At 44.8% G+C, this 21,129-nt stretch overlaps 1 long non-coding RNA gene across 1 annotated transcript in view; it reads right to left on the reverse strand.

Annotated features, from left to right (window-relative positions):
- The window catches only part of LOC109299171, a 59,737-nt gene that overhangs the window by 33,094 nt on the left and 5,514 nt on the right, over positions 1-21,129 (reverse strand). Inside the window, exons 2-3 of the long non-coding RNA XR_002097787.1 lie at positions 18,626-18,679; positions 17,644-17,744 (exon numbers count right to left, since the gene is read on the reverse strand). This is a non-coding gene — a long non-coding RNA (uncharacterized LOC109299171). The remainder of the gene's footprint in view (positions 1-17,643; positions 17,745-18,625; positions 18,680-21,129) is intronic.

Below are 21,129 nucleotides of genomic sequence, written 5' to 3' on the forward strand. Positions count from 1 at the left end.
CCTTTCTTGCCATATTCATCCAAATCTAATCAGGACCTACACCATAAAGCATATACTCTTGCTTATGATATAACTCAAGCTGCAATGATGCAGAATAAAGTGTACAAATGCAACATGTAAATTCCAGTTAACTTCTGCTAAGTTGTAGTGTGAAAAATAGGACCCTATCATGAGAGGATTTCCCTACAAAACATGCTGCTTAAGGGAGTTCCAGCGTCATCAGAATAGCAAGGGGAGAAGTGAAAAAAGGAAGAAACTCTAAACCAGTCTAAGAAGTTTTGGCATATCCATCACCATCACAAACATCCTCATAGCCTCACTGTCTGGAGATATGACAATGGACATCCAGGATATGTTATTTTGGGGAACCATGCCAGTAAATGCAAAGGCCATAAGAGGTGATTCCAGGAATGGAGAAAATTTTGATAAGTGCCGGTTCAGTTTTCCAAAGGGACTCCTTTCTGGCACAAAGTGAGGATTATTTTTACAAGAAGTTGTAGGATTACAGTTCCAAGAAGCAATGACACCATGGGACAAACACACGATCGAGTTGTTTGAAACTATTCTAAGCATTTCATCCCTTACATGTAGCTCCTCCTATGCATGGCAAGAAACCTATATTTTAGAAGTGCTTTGAGCATCTGACAATAGTGATATTATATTTTATTCCCTGTGTTAGTTTATTACTAAATTATTATTATTTAGATGTCTCTGATTTACTTCAATGCACACTCAGTATCTTTTTCTTGATCTGGAGGCAGAACTATAATTCTACTGGCATGTTTGTATTCTTACAGCTTGGATTTCAAAGATTCACAGATTCATTCATAGGTTCATAGAATTTAAGGTTAGAAGGAATCATTAAATCATCTAGTGTGACCTTCTGTACATCAAAGGCCATTAAATGTGAACCAGTTACCTCAATGTAGAGCCCTGTAACTTGTGATTGACTAAACCACATCTTTCAGGAATGCATCCAGACTTGGATTTGAAGATAGAGTAATGGAAAACCTATCACTTTTGTCTGAACTGTCATTGTTAAGAAATTGTGCCTAATTTCTATTATGATTATTTATTTATTCAGCTTCTGGGCATTGGTACTTCTTTCATCTTGCTCCACCAAATTAAAAAAACAGGACTTCGGTGAAACAGTTTTTCCACCCTCCAAATTTTCAACTATTTTTCCCTCCCTGGTACCACAGGCCTTAAAAATGTCTGGGGACTGACTGGCTAAACAACATATCTGCAGAAAAGGACTTGAGGATTACATTGGGCAATAAGCTAAATATGATCCAACAGTGTGCCCTTGTTGCCAAGAAGGCTACACTTTCAAAATCAGCCCCTGCATTTTTTTCCATCAAGGATGATAGAGCAGGATATAAATCTAAATAATAATAATAATAATATACTCATTTACGGTTATTTAGAGCTAGAGCAGTTAGGCATCTTGATCATATGTAATAGTGAATACTGTATGAGAGGCCTTCTAAGTGATGCAGATCAGTCTTCCATCACTCTAATGACATGCTCAACTCAGTGAAGTGTTTGTATTTTCTCTACATATCTTATTCCTGGTTCTTCCCAGACTTCCTACTGATTAGATGTCCTCCTCACATATCATTCTCCTTTGGTAGTCCCAAAGTTCTTCCAAGTACTTTATTCTGAAGGTGGCCTGTTGTCTTTCTTCCTTCGTAGGATATATTCAGTTCTCACATACACGTAAACAGTAGGCTATAATTATCTTTTATATAGGAAGAGTTTTTCTAAGAGCATTTTTATATTTTTAAATATAAAAATGATATGCATGAAAAAAATTGGTACATAGCATCTACTCTTAGAAGTGCTCTAAGTTTTCAATATCCTTTTGAAAAGGCCACTATCCACTGCACATGTAGGTGTTAGAACTGTATATAATAGTCAAATATTGGTTTCAACCATGTCATCTTCAGAGATTAAAGTCACCTGACTACACCTACTGACTGTTAGGGACCCGGGTGTGGGTGGTCTGGCCTAGTAGTTAGTCACTTACAGTAACGGTGAAGTCCAGTCTAAGTTCTCAAGGATGCAGAGGGGTCTGAGGTGAGAAGTGAAATCAGGAGAGTTAGCTGGAGTCAGGATATGTCGAGTCAAGCCAGGATCAGGAGCCAAAATCAGGAATCAGTAGCCAAAGCCAGAACTAGGAACCAGGCTGGAGTCAGGATAGCTAGGAGTCTAACTGGAACCAGGAACTGAAGTCAGAATAAGACTGGAGTCAGGACTAAACACAGGAGCTAAAAGTCAAAGCCAGACATCCAATAACAAAAAAGCCAGGAGCACTCAGCAGCCAGGAGCAAGTACTTCAGTCTTTGTCAGACAAGGATACTGGGTCTGGCTTTTAAGGGCTGGAGTGGGTGGGGCGTATTGCTAGGGATGTACCAAAGTCATGATTTTGCAAATATTGCATAAATATCAAATCCAAACAATGCCTGCAAAATCTGTGGGGAAAACAAAGCTTACTGAAAATAAAATGGTAGCTCCCCAGAGGGAACCAGCAGTCCTTATGGTGCTGCAGCCTGGCTGTACAGCCTACCAGGCTGATAGGGGGAAGGGGGCCTGCTGGTACAAAGGGGGGCCCGAGATGTCTGCTGCCACTGCCCCTCACCACTGATTGTGTGAGGGGACTCCCTAGCATGCAACCCCAACCCTCTCCACCAATTGATGGTGAGGGATAGGCTGCATGATGGACAATCCTCACAACCAATCAGTGGTGAGGAGTGGGGCCATACAATGGACAGCCCTTGCAACCAATCAATGGTGAGGGGTAGGGCCACTGGGACCCCTCAGCCAGTCAGAGGCATGGGTGGGGGCCACCGTGATCAGCCCCAAGAAAGGTGGCTGGTCCTGCAATCTCCCCACAAAAGCAGCCAGCTGCCTCCTCAAGTTGTGTTGACTCCTACCTATTGCCTATGGCTTCAGGGAGTTGGCTGCCCCAATTGCCTCACTCGGCCCACATGGGACTAGGGCACTGCTCTGATCTTGCTACAGGTGGCTCTTGTTCAGAGGATGAATTACCCTGATGCTCTAACCAACTGAGATGGTTCTGATCTGGTCTTATTACATAGACTATTCCTCTTCTTTACACATACAAGGATTTCATAAGGCTTTTTGTGCATTGAGCACTCATGTTCAGTTATAAATAGGGATTCATCCCTGAATCCTTTTCAAAGGTACTTCTTTCCAGAATAGATCCCCCCCTCCATACCCCACCGTGTTCCATTCTGGAGGTACAACATGCATTCCTTTGCATTTGTCTCCATTAAAATGTATTTTGTTTGATGAGATCCAACTTACCAAGCAACACAGATCGTTGTGGTATACCTGTGCCCTCCTCATTGTTACTTATCATTCCAGCAATCCTTGTTTTATCCTCAGTTTTGTTAGCAATGATTGTATATTCACTTCTAGATCATTGACAAAAATGGCAGAGTGTTAGGCTGATCCCTGACTACACCACTTAAAAGAAAAAAAAAATCTCCATTTGGTGATGACTCATCACTGACAGATACATTTGGGAATTAGTTAGCTAAATCTAACTACTTATACTATATCATGTTCTGGTTTTTAAATCCAAATGCCTGCAGTACTCAGTTAAATGCTTTAAAAAGTCTAAGCATGTTATATCTCTGCCATTATCTTGGTCAATCAAACTTGTTGATCCAACCTATTTTTCAATATAGAGTCTATTGAATGGTCCTTTCCACTCAGAAATTCTGTTTTACTATAGTAGACTAGTTTCTATGGAATCTTTAAGATAGACTATTATCTACCTGTATGTTTCTATGAGTCCTCTTTGCATAGTTCCTTGTTCATTTGTTACTCCGTCATGCTTCCATAATGCCAGTTATACTGGGGATTTTCTTTCATTGCCAGGCATTCTAGCTCACATTTTCCACTTTAAAACTGATTTACTGGTACATAGTGGCTTAGAGTGGGATTATTTTCAATGACAGTTGGACATCCCAACATCCAAATCCCAATGGTGACTGAAATTCTCAGCCTTACCATTTTAATTTTTGGAACACATACCCATTCTTATGGAAATCCAACATCAGACACCCACTTAGTTTTCTAGAATACACCTCTCACCTAGTCTTTCCTCCTGTTCACCTGTAATTCCTGTCCTATCCTGGGTACAGAGTTAATTTTTATTTAAATTAGCCTGTATGTCATTTTCTTTCCCAGACCTGAAGAATGGCACTTTGTGCTCAAAATCTTGCTCAAGATCTCTCCTAGCTATACAGTTGTTCCAATAAAAGATATCACAAAAAAATCTCTTGCCTCTTGTGCACTTCCTGGACCATTACAGCTGCAACAACACTCCAGCTTGCCTTTGTATTACTGATAATCCCAGCAGATATCTCAGCCAGATCTGAATCATCCTCAAGACCTATCAGCTTCTCCTAGATCCTCATTTAAGCAGCACCCCAAAAAACTTTGTTAATCATCTGCATAACAAGTCTAACTCCATTTTGTTTCAGCTGGAGGCCATGCCATGCTCTTAAAGGTATTATGATCCTGTAGAATTTGCTCTTTCCAAAAGTTATGCACTGGCTAATCAATTTAAAGTCCTCCTTGAAGTTTCACCTGTTGAGATCTTGAAATTCAAAGTTGTTCAGTAAAGCCACCAAAAAACACCAATCTTTTTTCTCATACAATTGACTATGCAGATAGCAGGCCCAAGGGTGCTCACTCCGCAGCGTTTAGGCCAGATCCAGCCTCCCAGTGCCATGTCATCCAGCCCACAGGGAACCCAGTGAGGGATGATGTGGGGTCCCAGAAACCAATCCCACCATGCAGGCCTGGGTGGAAGTAGCATGGAGCCCTGAGGCAGCATGCAGCGCTGGGTGGAGGTGGTACGGAGCCCATGAACCAACCCTGCACTACTTATCTGGCCCACGGGGCCAAAAGGTTGAGCGACACTGTTGTAGCTCATCTCAGCTGCTGTCAGTGTTGTTAGAATCTGGGAAAATAATTAGGTTCTAGCAATGTGAAGGCTGTTATTACAGGGGTAAGACACTCAGAGTAACAAAGGAATAAGCCTTATGTAAGCATAAACATGCCCTGAGCACAGGTTCTGTGTAACAAGGTAAGCATCTTAATGTGGTGCAAACAGCTGAACACAAGCATTCCTTCTGACGTTAGCCAACGAGCTTAATTCAGTTTAAGCAGTTCCTTTAATACCGAAATCAACGTGATTTGACAAATGGCTAATGCCTGATTTAAGTGGCTGCCCCTATTGCCAACGGGCATCTTAAGCATCTTATAATGTAATCTGAATTCATCTTACAGGACTTCGCTATGCCTCCTAGTATCAGAAGTTTGACTAGTGAGCCCAGTTTCTCTGGTGGAGGAACTTATTCTCTCCATCAGCACACAAACAGATAATGTTACTTCCAAGGGTTGAATCCCCACTCACAACTTGGTTATCTCCCAATGAATCACTCATTGCATAAGTTCTTATAAGCTTTTTTTGAAATCTTTTGGCAAGGAATTTGTCCCTCCATTTTTCCTGTCATACTTCCTGTTATGAGAGGCATCCTCAGTTGAGGGAATGGGTCAGCTTGTTGTGGGTACGTCTGTTCTGTATGTGTATGTTATTATGACCATGGCCTGACAAATCAAGCAAGAATGGATCTGCGTTGTGTTAGGTGCTTCATGTAGCATAACAGCAATCCCTAACCTGATTCTAATGCCCTGTCCATCATCAGCATCCCCATCTCTACTGTGGTTGATTGATAGGTCTTGAGATAACTTAAGAGTCCAGTCCTTGTGCCACAGACCCATCCTCAGAAGTTGCATATCTTTCCAGAGGAGAGAGTAAGCCATAGGCTAGGATATCTCTTGTTTTCCTTTCTCCATTCTCTCTTCTCTGCTTCAGGGACAAGATGCTTTACCTCAGGCAGCCAGTTGGTAAAGCATCTTGCAGCACCATTGGAGTCAGTCAGCAGCCAGCTTCTCCCAACTCTTGATGTTAGCATCTATTTTCTTGAAGTATGATTTCAATGTGTTCTTGCACCATTTACTTGGGCTACTCACTGCAAGATCTCAGGCCATTTCTAAGCTGGGAGTAAAGCATTTGTTTTGGGAATCAAGAGGCAGGCATCTACACACAATATCTGGTCCAGCAAAGTTAGTGCTTGAGGATCCTCAACTCAATGCTGGTAACATTGGCTTCAGCAATGATGCTGGCATTTGTGGAATGATCTTCCCATTTGATGCATTTTATACAAGTGGTCCTACATTTGATGGAGTATTTTTGAAGGTCTTGTTAGTGATACCTCTTCAGTCTCTTGAGATGATGAAACTAAGTCACCTGCATTTCACATACATAGAGAGGGGGGATGATGACTGCTTTGTAGACCTGGATCTTGGTGTCTTTCTAGAGACCACAATGAATAAAGACACGCCAAAACAATTTCCCAAAGGAAGCACTTGTGCAATAGATCCTATGCTGGACCTCTTCATCAATGTTTACTCTGTGAGAGGTGGCTACTGAGGTAGGGGAAGTGCTCAACTACCTCCAGAATCTCTCTCTCAACGGTCTTTCCCTCCCTTCTCTAAAAAGATCCCGTATAGTCTGGAGGTTTTCCTCAGTTTGCTCAAAAATGATGCAGTCATTTGGCATTCTGAAGGTCAAGGATGGTTGTTTTGAGTACTATGGTCTTTGAATGAAAGCAACCCAAACTGAAGAGTCCTCCACCCATTGGATAGTCAATGTAAATTTACTCAATGTCAATTCTGGGAGGAAGGTAGTCCTTAATAAAAAAGTAAGGTGGTCCTGATGTTCCCAATACTTTTCTTGGACCTGAAGGTCAACAAAGATCATGTCCGTTGCTCTACCTGAAACCATGCTGAGATTCTAGCAGGACTTCCTCAGCAAGAGGTAGAAGACAGCTCAGGAGGAGGCAGGCAAGGATTTTCCATGCTATGGAAAGGCGGGTGATACATTCATCGTTTCCACACACAGACTTATCTCCTTGAAGACAGTCATAACACTGGCATTACTTAGGTCCCCAGGAATCTCTTCTTTGTTTCAAATTTGAAGAATAGGTTCATACAGTCTCCATACAAGTTCCTTGCTGCTAACCTTGTAGATTTTGCCAGGTATGCCATCTTGTCCAGTAGCCTTGGTGTTCTCCATTTCCTTGATGGCATGCCAGACTTCTTCTAGGATTGGAGGGCTGGTGAGGGATCCCCTTTCAGGGTGTTGGGGGATGGATTCAGTGGTGGTATATGCCACAATCCACAGTTCAGGAGGGCCTCAAAGTGCTCTTTCCATCTAGCTTGGATAGATTCATTGTCTTTGAGGAGTTTCAAGCCATCCTGTGATTACAAGAAAATAGGACTTTGGGAAGTTGGGCCAGAGATGGCTTTCATTGCCTGAAAACAGCTATGCGTGTCATGTTTGTCAGCATAAAGACAGATCTCCTTGGCTTTATCTTGACACCACTGATTTTTGATTTCCCAGATCCTCCTTTGAGCTTTGACTTTAAGGAGCTGATACATCTCCTTCTTCTGCTTTGATGAGGTATTGTCTTACCAAGCAGAATGAGCCCTTCTCTTCTGGTTGAGGAGGGCTCAGATCTTGGTGTCACTCTCACTGAACCAGTTTTGGTGTCAATAGGTGGTGTAGCCAGTGGATTCTGCACAGGCCATATGGATGACAAGTTTAAAGCCCTTTTAGAGCTCTTCAACATTGCCTTCATTTTCAGACATGACAGAGCTTTTGAAGGAAACTACAGCTGTCAAATAATTTTAAAAAATCACAATTAATCATGATATTAAACAAAATAGCTCTGAGTTATTTATTAATAATTAATATTTATGAGTTGCATGGCAGGTGAGTCAGGTGGACAGACTGCCCTCGACAGGTGGGTAGGCCAGTGTTTTGACCAGCCTTAAGACGGCCCCCTGTCACACAGGTATTCAGGTCTTGAAGGATCTTTGCATTGCTTTTGTCTGTTTTCAGTGTTTTGGAGCAAGCCAGATGTTCATAATGGATCTGAGAAGATGGTGATCTATCCAGCAGTCATTAGCTCCTTGAATGGTTGCATGATATGGACACCCATTTGGTTATGGGTACTGGCAATAATATAGTTAAGAACAGGGGTGGGCAATTATTTTGGCTGGAGGGCCACTTAATGAGTTTTGGCAAGCTGTTGAGTGCTGCATGGGTATCCCTGCCCCCTGACAAGTGCCCCACCCCCTGGTTGCCATCTTGGAACCGCAAGTCCCTCCGCTTAACCTTTGCCACCAGATGTCCCTCCCCTTGCCCCCAGAAGTACTCCTTTTAGCAAGGGGGTTTGCCATCTCGGAACGAGAAAAATAAATTATATTCTAAAAAAATCAAACATTTACTATAACATTCATTAATTTGATTAAAAATATATATTTTTGTCCTGATTTACATGTGTTTGCATACTATACATAGAAGTGATTGTATAATAGCATAAATCTTAATCTTATATATTGTGGGGGAGTGTGGAGGGTATGGATGGGTGGGCATGGGGGACTGGTGCCTCCTGATTCTGGGGGGACACCAATGGCTGATCACTGACCGGGGGGCAAACCCAGAAGTGCTGCCAGCACTTCTTTTGGCACCTCCACATTCTCGGGGGGGGCACTGGTTGTTGCCCCCCACGCCCCAGCTGACAAAGGCCAATCTCCCTCCAAGGAACCACCTTGAAGTCCAGCCTAGGGTTGCCTGGACAACAGTTGTCTCTGGCCCAAAGAGGCACTGCACCAGGTTTACCACTCCCCTGGAGCTGAACAACCGCTTTGCACCTCTCGCATGAATGGATCCAGTAATAATGCCAGATCCAGCATGTGAGGATGCAGGGCCACCAACATCTGCACCTAGAAGAAGGTGCAGAGCTATTGTGGTGGGTGGCTCCCTCCTATGGGGGACTAAGGGACGGATCTGTTGCCCTGACCCTCTGGCCCATGAGGTCTGCTGCCTACCTGGAGCTCATGTCCGGGATGTGACAGAGAGAATCCCAAAACTCATCCAGCCCTCTGACAACGATCCCATGCAACTTATCCATGTGAGCACCAATGATACAGCACAGAGAAATCCAGGCCAGCTCATGCGTGACTACAAGACTCTGGGAGCAGGGCTCAAGGGTCTGGGGGCACAGATTGTTTTCTCTTCAATCCTCCCTGTCACAGGACATGGGCTCCAGAGGGATAGGTGCATTGACAAGGTGCACAGAAGACTCCAGAGATGGTGCCATCATGAGGGGTTTGGCTTCCTCAACCATGGTCTGGACTTCAGAGAGAGAAGACTGTTGGGAAGGGATGGCCTCCACCTCACCTGGAAAGGGAAGAAGCTCTTCTCAGCCAGAATGGCTGACCTTCTTGACAGGGCTTTAAACTGAGACTGCTGGGAGATGGGCAGTCTACTAAAAGTTCTAGCCCAGGTCATGTCAGTTGCACTACCAATAACGACCAATAACTTGGGCATCTGAAGGGAGACAGCCCAAGGAAAGGTGCCACTAAACCCCTCAGGGAAGCATTGGGCTTCTCATGGCAGACTTAACTTACACCAAACAAGTGCCAGGAGCTTGGGAAATAAGCATGAGAAACTGGCCCTTCTCCTATGTGAAAATGATTATGACCTGGTAGGAATTACAGAGATCTGGTGGGACTCCACCTATGAGTGGTCAGTGGCAATGGAGGGCTATAACTTGTATAGGAGAGACCATATCGGGAAGAGGGGTATTGGTATAACTCTCTATATCAAGGATCAACTCACCTCCCTGAAAATTGAGTTTCCAAACCAGGAGGGGCATCTTGAGACCTACTGGGTGAAGGTACGAGGAGAACATGGGGAGGGTGACTTACTTGTAGGAGTCTGCAATAGATCTCCCCACCAAGAGGACGACCAAGATTGGGAATTCAATAGGGAACTGGTTGAAGCCATGTGCTCCCAATCCGTGATCATCATGGGGGACTTCAACTTCCATGACATCTCTTGGGACGAGCACATGGCCAAATCTGACAGGTTGCGTGGCTTCCTCACATGCATCGATGGCCTCTACCTAACCCAGTAGGTCTATGGGCTGACTACAGGAGAGGCATTGCTTGATCTGGTCCTGGCCAATGGGGCAGACCTAATGAGCGATCTGCAGATCGAAGGGAAGCTTGGTGATAGCGACCACAAATGGGTCACCTTCTTCATTCACTGAAGAGCAAGCAAACCCCTCAGTAAAGCAGAAGTTCTTAACTTTGGGAAGGCTGACTTTTGCAAACTGATAAAATTGGCCAATCAGGCAATTAGAGGCTATACTCCCCCAGAAAAGGGAGTACACAAGGAACGGTCATTTCTTAAAAACATAATCCTTGAAGCACAGGGCAAAGCCATACCATCTCACAAGAAATGCAGTCAATGGGTAAGAAAGCCCCCATGGCTGAATAAGGAACTCATATTAAGCTCAGAACAGTAGCCTACTCCAGCTGGAAAACAGGAAGCATTACCAAAGAGGGTTACTCTGCACTTGCCCACACCTGTAGAAAGTGGTTGAGAAAAGCCACGGCAACAAACTGAATTTAGGCTAGCTATGGGAATCAAGGACAACAAAAAGTCCTTCTTCAGAAACATGGGAAGTCAGAAAAAGAACAAGGATAGCATTGGGCCCCTGAGAGATCCAACAAGGCAACTGACTTCCGGTGCCCAAGAAAGGGCCAATCTCCTAAATGACTTTTTTGCATTGGTTTTTCACCCTCCCATAAGGATCACCCTGTCAGGAATGGCACAAACCAATCTGGGAGTGGGCGATGGGCCTAAAATCAATGTGGATCAGGTAAGGGAACACCTTGAGGAACTGGACATTCACAAGTGCACAGGCCCAGACAAAATGCACCCGAGAGTCTTGAAAGGGCTGGCAGACATCACTGCATCCCCCTTGGCAGAGATATTTGAAAAATCGTGGCGCTCGGGTGAGGTCCCGGATGACTAGAAAAGAGCCAACGTGGTTCCTATCTGGAAGAAAGGGAGGAGGAATGACCCAGGGAACTATAGACCAATCAGTCTTACATCTGTCCCTGGAAAAATCCTTGAGAAAATTGTCAAGGGATCCATCAACACTAGACTGATGGAAGGCAAGTTTCTGAATACCAGCCAACATGGCTTTGTGACTGGCAGGTCATGCCTGACCAACCTCATTGCCTTCTATGACCAGGTAACGTGCGTCTTGGATAAGGGAGATGACATGGTTGTCATATACCTGAACTTTAAGAAGGTCTTTGACCCAGTTCCCCATGATGTCCTCATGGTTAAGCTGGGGAATTGTGCATCACCATATGGTCTGATGGCTAGGCAACTGGCTACAGGGTCGGACCCAAAGAGTACTAGTTGAAAGGAGCAAATCAACATGGCACAGGGTGACCAGTGGAGTTCCTCATGGCTCGGTACTTGGGCCGATACTTTTTAACATCTTCATTAATGATCTGGATTCGGGAGTCAGATGTGAACTTGCCAAATTCATGGAAGATACCAAATGATGGAGGAGGGCATTCACACCACAGGACAGGCTGGGGATACAGGCCAACTTGGACATACTCTCAAGGTGGGCCAACCAAAACCTGATGGCCTTCAATGCAGAGAAGTGTAAGGTGCTGCACCTCGGTAGGAAGAACCCCCAGCATACTTACAGGCCCAGCAGTGCTACGCGCGCTAGCACCATGACCAAAAGGTACTTGAGGGTCTTGATTGACCACAAAATGAATATGAGCCACCAATGTGATGCTGTTGCTGGCAAAGCTAATGAAACTCTGGTATACATCCACCGATGCATCTCAAGCAAAAGCAGGGAAGTCATCCTCCTGCTTTACTCGGCACTGGTGAGACCACAGCTGGAGTACTGCATCCAGTACTGGGCCCCCCACTTCAGGAAGGATGTGGAGAAGCTTGAGAGAGTCCAGAAGAGAGCCACTCATGTGATCCAAGGCCTGGAGGGAAGGTCATACAAGGAGAGGATGAGGGACTTGGGACTCTTCAGTCTGGGGAAGAGAAGGCTCAGCGGGGACTTGGTGGCAGCCTACAATTACATAAGAGGGGTACATCGGACCTGGGAGAACACCTATTCACCAGAGGTGTGCAAGGGATGACAAGGTCTAATGGCCATAAACTCCAGGAAAGCTGGTTTAGACTGGATATAAGAAAAAAGTTCTTTACAGTGCGTGGGTCCAGGATCTGGAACAAATTGCCCCCAGAGGTGGTGCAAGCACCTACCCTGGAATTCTTCAAAAAACAGGTGGATATATTTCTTGCTGGGGTCACTTGATCCTAGCTGACTTCCCACCTATGCCAGGGGAGGGGGGGGCTGAACCCGATGATCTCTCAAGGTCCCTTCTAGCCCCTAATGTTTATGAAATCTATGAAATCTCAGGGGGGCACATGCCCCCCCCATATTCTCCCTGACATGTCACCTATGTAGGTGGGTATAGGTTTGTGGGTATGTGTGTATGTGGGGTGTGGAGGATGGTGTGGGTGTGTCTGTGGGGGGAGTAATAGGTGTGAGTGTTTGTATATCAGGTGGGAGAGCATGTGGGTGTGTGTGTAGATATGTGGGTTGTGGGTAGGTGTGGGGTTTGTGGGGGCTGTGAGTGTGGGGGGGAAGGTGGCTGGTGAGTTGTGGCATGTGTGGAAGGTGAGGGTGGCTGAGGTGGATGTGGGGTGTGCATGGGTTGTGTGGGTACATGTGTATGGTGGGGGAGTGGGACAAACACCTCCTTACACACACACACACACACACACACACAAAACCCCTCCCTCAGTGCCCACAGCCTCTGTCACCAGTGGCAGCAGCAGGTGATGAGGTCTCAGGGCGTTCACAGACTGCAGTAGGCAGAGCTCCTGCCAGTCCAGGCTCCATGCTTCTGCTGCCCCTGACCCCAGGACACCTGTGTGGGCCATGAGCTGTCACTTACATACTACCCCTGCTTAAGAAGGTGCCCGTGCTTACAGTAACAGTGTCTCCAGATGGTCCTGTATTTGTCACTCTGCCTGAAGATGGTGTTTGTGGTGACTCCATGAATTTGTATCTCCATGGTGCTGGTGTGCTCCATGCATTTGCTCAGGAGGAGGATGCCACTGGAACTGGCTTTCTTCCCAAAGGTGCCACTCCAGTGTTCCAGGTCATGTCCAACTCTAGTGTTTAAGTCACGAAGGAGAATGATCTTCTCCTCCTTCTAAGTAGTAGTCAGTACAGGGACAAAGTGGAGTAAAATTGTTCTTTGACATCATTGTCAGCATCAAGCATTGGGGTGTATGCACTGATAATGGTGGCGTACTGGTTGTGGCTGAACTTAAGACGGAGGGTCATAAGATGTTTCTTAATGCCCATAGGGAGCTCTATATTGTGAACATATCTGTCCTGGGCCAGTTTTCCCATCCAGAAAAAGGGGTAGTCTTCACCCACTTCCCTCAGCTGACCCTCATCCAGTCATCTTATCTTGCTCAAAGCTACTATGTCAATATTGTATCTCGCTATTTTCAAAGATATAATTTATTTGGCAGTTCTTCTTTCTGGTTGTCCATTGTCTCAGTTATCCATTAAGGTGTGAACATTGCATGTTGCAAAACCAGTGTCTTCTTACGATGTTTTTGACTGCAGAGAGAGTGATCCCATTGGACATGGTTATCCAGCCAGGAGAAGATAAGACAGCTTAAGTTTAGGGCATCTTTTCTAGCCCTTTCCCCATATGGGGTGAGCAGAGAGGATCCTGAATAGGACTACTTATCATGGTAGCAGCTGCCAAATTGCACCCGTTTCATCCCAGGAACAAGATAACCATCAGGCTACTGCCACCTACATGCAGATTCATGGCTGCAGGATTCACTAGTTCTGTCTCGATCACCATAGGACTTACTGGAGGTTGGTACAGGAGAACATGTTATTTCCAGTCATAGAAGCCTATGTGGTCCTCTCTATGGACTAAGACCTTGTGGTGGTGGACAGGCTTGTGAGTCCCAATGATCCTCAGAGCTATGTTGTCCAGAGTCTCACACTCCTGGCACGGTCACCCCCAGTGAACAGGCCGGAGGGAAAGTTCCAGATAAAAAACTGCCCAACCCAAACTCCTCAACAGCAGATCCAGGGGAAGATGTCAGGATCTCAGTGGCTGTAAAAATGGAAGAAGACTGCAGCAAGATGGAGGTGTCCCATCATCTAGGGTACTCCCTTGCCACTGGGCCCAGACCTCCACCTTGTCAAGATCATGTGGTTGCTGTTTCCATGTACCAGCCTCCTCATGTTAAACAAAGTCAAGGCTCTGTCCGTACTGCCTCCCTGTTGTGGTAAAGCTAATTGCTGAGAAACAAGCCTCTCCCACTCCCTCCTGCTATACATACACCCAATCTGAGCGATTAGGCACACAGTCATAGCTGTGTACATTGGCCAGCTTCAGGGTGTGGATGTGTGTGTGGAGTGGGAGTACTTGTGAAAGGCTCGTTTCTCAATGGCAGCCCCGGGCTCAGCAGAGATATAGCACAGATATGGCCTGAATAGTCAAGACATACCAAGGAGGGAATAGGGGAATGGAGACATAGATAGGTAAAATGTTTTCCCCAGGGTCGAAGGAGCCAGTTGAAGAGACAGGAATAGAACTCAGGTCTTCTGACTCTGTCCCATGCCTCAAAATCTAGGCCTTCAACACTGATGTGAAAGGAGAACTCTACAACACTCCTCAAAACCTAACTCCATAAACAGCAGTCTCTCTCTTGTGCTCCTCCAGCTCAGCAGTTCTGGTCTCAAAATGCTGCACTCGGTGGACTCTGAGCATCTTGCAATTGGTGGCATACACCTTTGCCCTTGCCCACTCTCTCCCAGTCTGGCCAGGAAGCAGATATATTCTGCAGGCTAAGCACTGAACTGTGTAATACTCACCTCAGCTGATCTCTACCTGTCCTTTAATTCCGTTAGTCATAGTGCCTTTTCCTCCCCACTCAGTAGCTGGTTTGACCTAGATTTTATGTTCAAGCTAGAAGCAAAGATGTGTTTATTTAATGGATATTCTTTACTTTGTTCCATTAACACGCAGATCACTGCACTCTAGCATCTGAAGTGCAGGCAGAGTGAAAACGGTTAATATTTATTGCCTCTGTAGAGCTAAGATATAGACAGATGAGCAGCAATTCTTTGCAGCTCACTCAAATTACTAAATTTTGTTCTGATCTCATTTACAAGTAACCTGCTCCGGGTATTCCCACAAGCTGTATAAAAAGGCATGACTTGAAATTTCGGCATCCCAAGTGGCAGGGAGAGGGGCGAAGCATGCATGGGGCTGCCATTCTTGCGGCAGTGGCACAGGCTGCTGCTGGCTCAGTGCAAGCTTCCCCTAGCAGGGACTGCTGTGGTGGATTGGACTCTGAGGGCTGCCATCCTAGCTGCAGCTCTGAATCTGTGCCCTGAGCTGCTGTACCTTTCACCCCCCAACAAGTTCATTACTTCTTGTATGGACAATAGGAGTTAGATTCACAGGGGAACTTATGTTCAGCTTGACAACAATTGATTTTAGGCACCCTGCTGCCACTTTCCAGCATACCTGACAAAGAGTTCTTTTTAGTGGGTGCACTCTCAGGGTGTCTTCTTTGATTCATTTCAAGATTTGCCATGTATGAAGGGGGAAGGGCATGCTCCTCAGGAGCATCGTGGAGCTGCTATAGACATGTGGTCATCTGGAATCATGGAGACCTGGGGCCAAATCCCTCTCCTACCTAAAGGAATTTGAATGCTGTGCACTTCCTAAGACAGTGCCTACACTGCCAAGCTACAAGCTGTTCTGGGATGGGGTGCTGTCTTTGCTGCTGAAGATGTTCACTTTGTATTGGCTAATAAAATAATCACTGAGAGAGAAAGAGTAGAGACACCCTTATGGAAGTAGAGGAGAGATCTACATTCGAGTCCTTTGATTAATGCATATTTGTTATTCATATTGGAACAGCTACAACAGAAGAGACAGAGAGGTCCACCTCAAAATACCTATAGTCTGGTGGTTAGGATGGATCCTCATCTTCTGTCTCAGAGGAGGTACTTGACCCAGGGTCTACCACATCTTGTGTTTTATAACATTGGGTAAGAAAGTGGAGGGTGGGGAGGGGACACCTCCTCCTTGCAGCATTTTGTGTGGGGTTAAGTGCACTCTGAGCATATCCACTGAACTGTGCCTAGAGGACAGAGGAATGCCTCCCTTAGCCTGCTAGGATGAGTGCTGAACTGCTTAACACAGTTAAGATGTAGACAGCGCTGTGAACATTTCAGCAGTGGAAACATAGATGCATAAGAAATCTAGCTATCATCAGGTACAGGTGGGGGTTTGGATAACTGATTTTCTTTTTACCAGGGGCTTGAAGTGGCAGTTAGATACCTTAGTCTCCATGGCAAATCTAGTTTTTTTTTCCTCTTGGCAACCTGTGACTGGATTTCAGGTTATAAATTTTTAAGTGTGATTGCAGAGATAGTGTGCTGTGGCTGATCATAGATTGGAACTGAAAGGTAATTTGTTCTCAAATTGAGTGTATGACTGCATTCGGATGCTGTGACGTGGAGGTGTTAAAATTAATTAAGCTTGGCGCAGAATGGCTTATGGGCTTCATTCATGTCTGAGAGATCTGCACTGATGAAGAATACTTTGATAATAAGAATAATGAAATTAATTTCTCTTATGGTAGTACTTAGGGGCTTTAGTCAGAGACCAGGACTCCATAATGCCAGAGAGCCAAGTAAAACAAAACAGAACAAAAAGATGGTCCATTCCCTGAAGAATTTACGCTGCAAGTACCATATGAGTTGCGTGCCGGGGAAGACAACAAATGAGGCAAAGAAAAATCTGAACTGTAGGCTAAGCAAGTCCATAGTGTGAAGTATCACTGGGTAAAGTGCTTCTCCTGCTTAGTTCAATGAACTAAATCCAAGACTTTTAAATACAAGGAATTCTCTGAAACATCATCTTTCTGATTAAAGGAATTGTTTGGGGAGCAACAAAGAATGTTATTTTACATTTTCCTATACAAATAACCCTTGTTCTTGCAGTTTTCTTTTAATAAGGTCTATAATTTCTCTCAAATTTTGATTTCTGCTTTTCTTGGATACTTGCTGTGGAATCTAAGCACTTCACAACCGTTAATGTATTTTTCCTCACAATATCCCTATGAGCTAAGGAGTTGTCCTTATCTAAGTTTTCCAGGTGGGGGAACGGAGGCAAAGAAAGGCTGCATGACTTGCCCCAGGTGTCACAGGAAGGCTGTGGAGAAGCAAGGAGATCAGCTATCCTCTCCACTAGATCATCCTCTCTCTCTATTTTCTAGCCTTTTGATGGCCAAAAAATAAAGCCATCAAGGACAGAGCAAAGCCATAAAGTATGCATGTGGACCTAGATCTAGACTCCTCCAGATTTGGGGGCAGTTTCAATTGGAGCTCTGAGTCAAACTCCTCTCAGAAGAAAAGGGTATAAAATGGCACGGAAAAAAAAACAACAACTCAAGAAGGGTCTCTAAGTATCTCTCTCTGTCTCCCTCCCTCTCTCTGCCCTTCCGCCAGCCCCTTTGGGACCGGCATAACCTTATTTCCAGAATCTGGTTGTGTCCCTTTAGGTCTCTCTCACCTGACTCTTTGGCATATTTAGAGCATAGCCACTTCTTTCTCCCTCCCCCACTGCAGAACAGTCCAGCTTGACCACGATGCCCAAGAGGCTTTGGAGTTTGTCTGAAACAAAAGAAAAATATTGCGAAAGGCTGCAATGTCAAATAATGCTTCCATTTAGTAGGAATTTTTCTCCCCTTGCATTCTCGGGCAGCACCTGCTGCGTGAGGCTGCTGGCCAGCTCCACTGAGCCTCTGTGGTAAAACAAACAAAAACAGCAGGAAAAAAATTCCTCTTTATAACGCCTGTTATCCTCAGGCTACCTTCCAACACTCCCTCTCCTCCCCCATCTCTATTGCTCTTTCTCTAGGGAAACGGTTATACTATGAGGCCAGAAAGTCTTGTGCAAATGGACAGATGAGCCATGTAGACAGAGCCCTGGTTGTATTGAAAACAAGATTGTTTTCTGCCTCTCTCTTCTGGTCTGAAATCAGGAGAGGTTCTTATCAATGCCCCCGCCAAAAAAAGGGAATGTGAAATATTAGCACCTCAGCAACAGCAGCTGATGAATACAAGTTATTCTAAATCAGACAGGATGAAAAGGGCTAAGGACAGGGTGTAGTGTGTGTGCATGTGTGTGGGGTGTGACTAGACGGGTGGGGTAAGGCCAAGTTTTCTGAGATGTTCATATCTCAATGCACAGTCCTTACATCACAAATATTTATATGCTCCTCCTTGTGACTCATAGCCTCAGTACAGTATATCTTACTATTTAGTGTTTTACATGCAATACTGTTTTGTGTTTTGAACAGCAGTGGAAATGCCCATGCTAGGTGTTGTTCTTATTTAGCTAATGTCTAGCCAGCATGGTGTACCTGCCCTATACCTGCTGATGCCATCCTGCTGCTCTAGCCCTCTGAATGCTGATGAGGATTTTTGGTGTGTCAAGAAAACATGTGGGTTCCTTTAGCCTCACAAGGGAAAAAAAAAACCCTTTTTCTTACCTCGCAATCTCCCTGTGGACCGCTTTGTCTTCATTTCAGCTCCTATGTCCACTGCTGAAAAAAAAGACTTGCATCATCATGTTTCTGAACTAGTTTTGGGCTCTTCCTCCTGATGAAGTTTCCCTAAGCAACCCTATCTGTTGCACAAACATGGAGTCACAGATTTTAAGGTCAGAAAGTGGTGTTATGATGGTCTTTGTCATCCCTCCATCATAGTGCTAGCTGTTAAATGACTGTTGTATTCAGAAAGTAAATACAAAGCAGCCATTTCAGAGGTGTGTGGAGAGAAGGTAGCAGAGCCCCATGACCAAGGAAATCACTTGCAGACATTTGGGAAGAGAGAGCAGAAAAGCTAAATGTCCTTTCCTGCTTCCTTTCCTGCAGTGATACAGTAATAGTAATATTTCTATTAAAACCAGGACAATGGTGCAGGTATGAAAAGGAGTTTCTCCCAAACTAGACCAATCACTAATTCCTTCATTAGACTGCTTTAGGCCTTTCTATGAAATGAAAGTAGATTAATTCTTCATATTCACAGATATGAAAGAAAGACAGATCCTACCCCTTCCTCCCTTTGCTAGAAATAAAGCCCCATCTAGCTAATCATTGCTACAAGGAACAGGTAAGGCAAAAGAGTTTTCATGCCCTTTGGCATTCAACTTCTTTCTCCCACGAGTAATGCTAATATCTTGCCTCCCTCTCTGTTAATGTTTAGTCTATTCATGTATGTCTTATGGGGTATATAGAACACATACACAGTTAAAGTGTTGCCATTTACTCTAACCAGTGTGGTAGGACTGGTTAGAGGCACGCATGTTGCCTCTATAAACGTGAGCAATGATCTCAAGTTGCAGCATGGGAAAGTTAGGTTGAATATTAGGAAAAACTCTCACAAGGAGGGTGGTGAAGCACTGGAATAGGTTACGTAGAAAGATGGTGGAATCTCCATCCTTGGAGGTTTTTAAGGCATGGCTCAACAAAGCCCTGGCTGGGATGATCTAGTTGGGGATGGTCCTGCTTTGAGCAGAGAGTGAGACTAGATGACTTCCTGAGGTCCCTTCCAACCCTTATTTTCTATGATTCTATGTCTTTTTTAGTTTTCTCCTTTACTATAGCCCTCCGGTTCATTTGGTCAAAATTGGTATGTAATCTGTTAGTGACTATGTATGTCATAGGTCCCTTTTGTACTCTGCGGGTATGAATCCTTTTGAGCCTCCACCAGAGAAGTTTGGGTCTTTGTTTTGTAACCACTTATGAGTTTAGTTCAGTCTAGAGCATTGGCCAGGAAGGTATCTTTTTCATAAAGATAGATAGATGGTTAGATGGATGGCTAGATAGATAGATGGCTAGATAGATGGAAATGATGAACTAAAAGGCATCTCCCTTTCTTCCAATAGACATCTGCTCCTAACAGCTTTGCTTGGCATCCAGTTTTACCTACTTGAGACACTTTAAACCAGAAGAAGTACTGTAATGTGGGGCACTAGCCTTGGGCACAAACTCAGAAGGGGTAACTGGAATGACAGTTCCCGAGGACCTCATATTGGCATTGCCACCATGGCACCTTGTGTTTGGGGAGCTTATGCTAAGGCAGCAGCAGCCTACTTTGTTCCCACAACTACGGTGGCTTCTATGCAAGGGCATAAGCACTTGCTTCTTTTTCCTGTCTCCCTGCCCAGGGTACCAGATTTTCAGGTCACACCTCTGATTAATAGTTGGAAGTCTTTTTCTTTAATTGCATTTTCTGTTCGGTAAAGATGGCATAGGCCCTTATATTAGTATTTTATTTAGCCTAAATGTTAGAGCTGATGAGTTTTCACAAGACAGCTACTGCAGAGTGTCATCATTACCCCTTACAGGAGTCAATTGAGACCCCACACTTATTTCTGTAGCTATCCCACTATATTTCCTACAGAATAGAGTTTCCCCAGGTAAACAAACATTATCTTGGCTTTTTCTTCTTCTTCTTCTTCCAAGTCAGACATAGCACATTTGCTTTTCTCTCTACCTTTGTAATTTCAGGCTAAAGTTAGCATTTAACTAGTCAGATTGGTGAAAGCCTGTGTAATTACTGTTCTGATTGTGCTGTGTAGGCCTAGTGCAAGAAACTCTCCTCCGGTGACCCAGCTTGAATGGCCAGGCTGCATTTTATTTCACACACTGGCTCTTGAGAGCGATTCTCCCACCAGGAGTCAATGTTAAGGATTCCCTGCCTGATTCCACAGAGCGAATGATTCTGGGCCAGCAGTGATGAGGAGGTCCCAGTTACCCCAGTGACTGCCTTCCACACCTGAAATCACTTTTGAAATGGTGTAAGTCAGGGAGTGCTTCGTCACCTTCCCATATTATTAGAGAAATAAAGTTTCAGAATGATATCTGGATCAACTATTTCGCTGTAAAGAAAGGGAAGCGGGTAATCCCCCAGCCTGAGAACACACAACATAAGGCCATCAAAGGTATCTCCCGGGAATGGCACTGGATTGCTGGCTGTGGGGACCATCCGG

This window comes from Gavialis gangeticus, unplaced genomic scaffold (genome assembly GCF_001723915.1).
Source record: "Gavialis gangeticus isolate Ggan-Ray unplaced genomic scaffold, GavGan_comp1, whole genome shotgun sequence".
NCBI classification, from domain to species: Eukaryota; Metazoa; Chordata; order Crocodylia; family Gavialidae; genus Gavialis; species Gavialis gangeticus.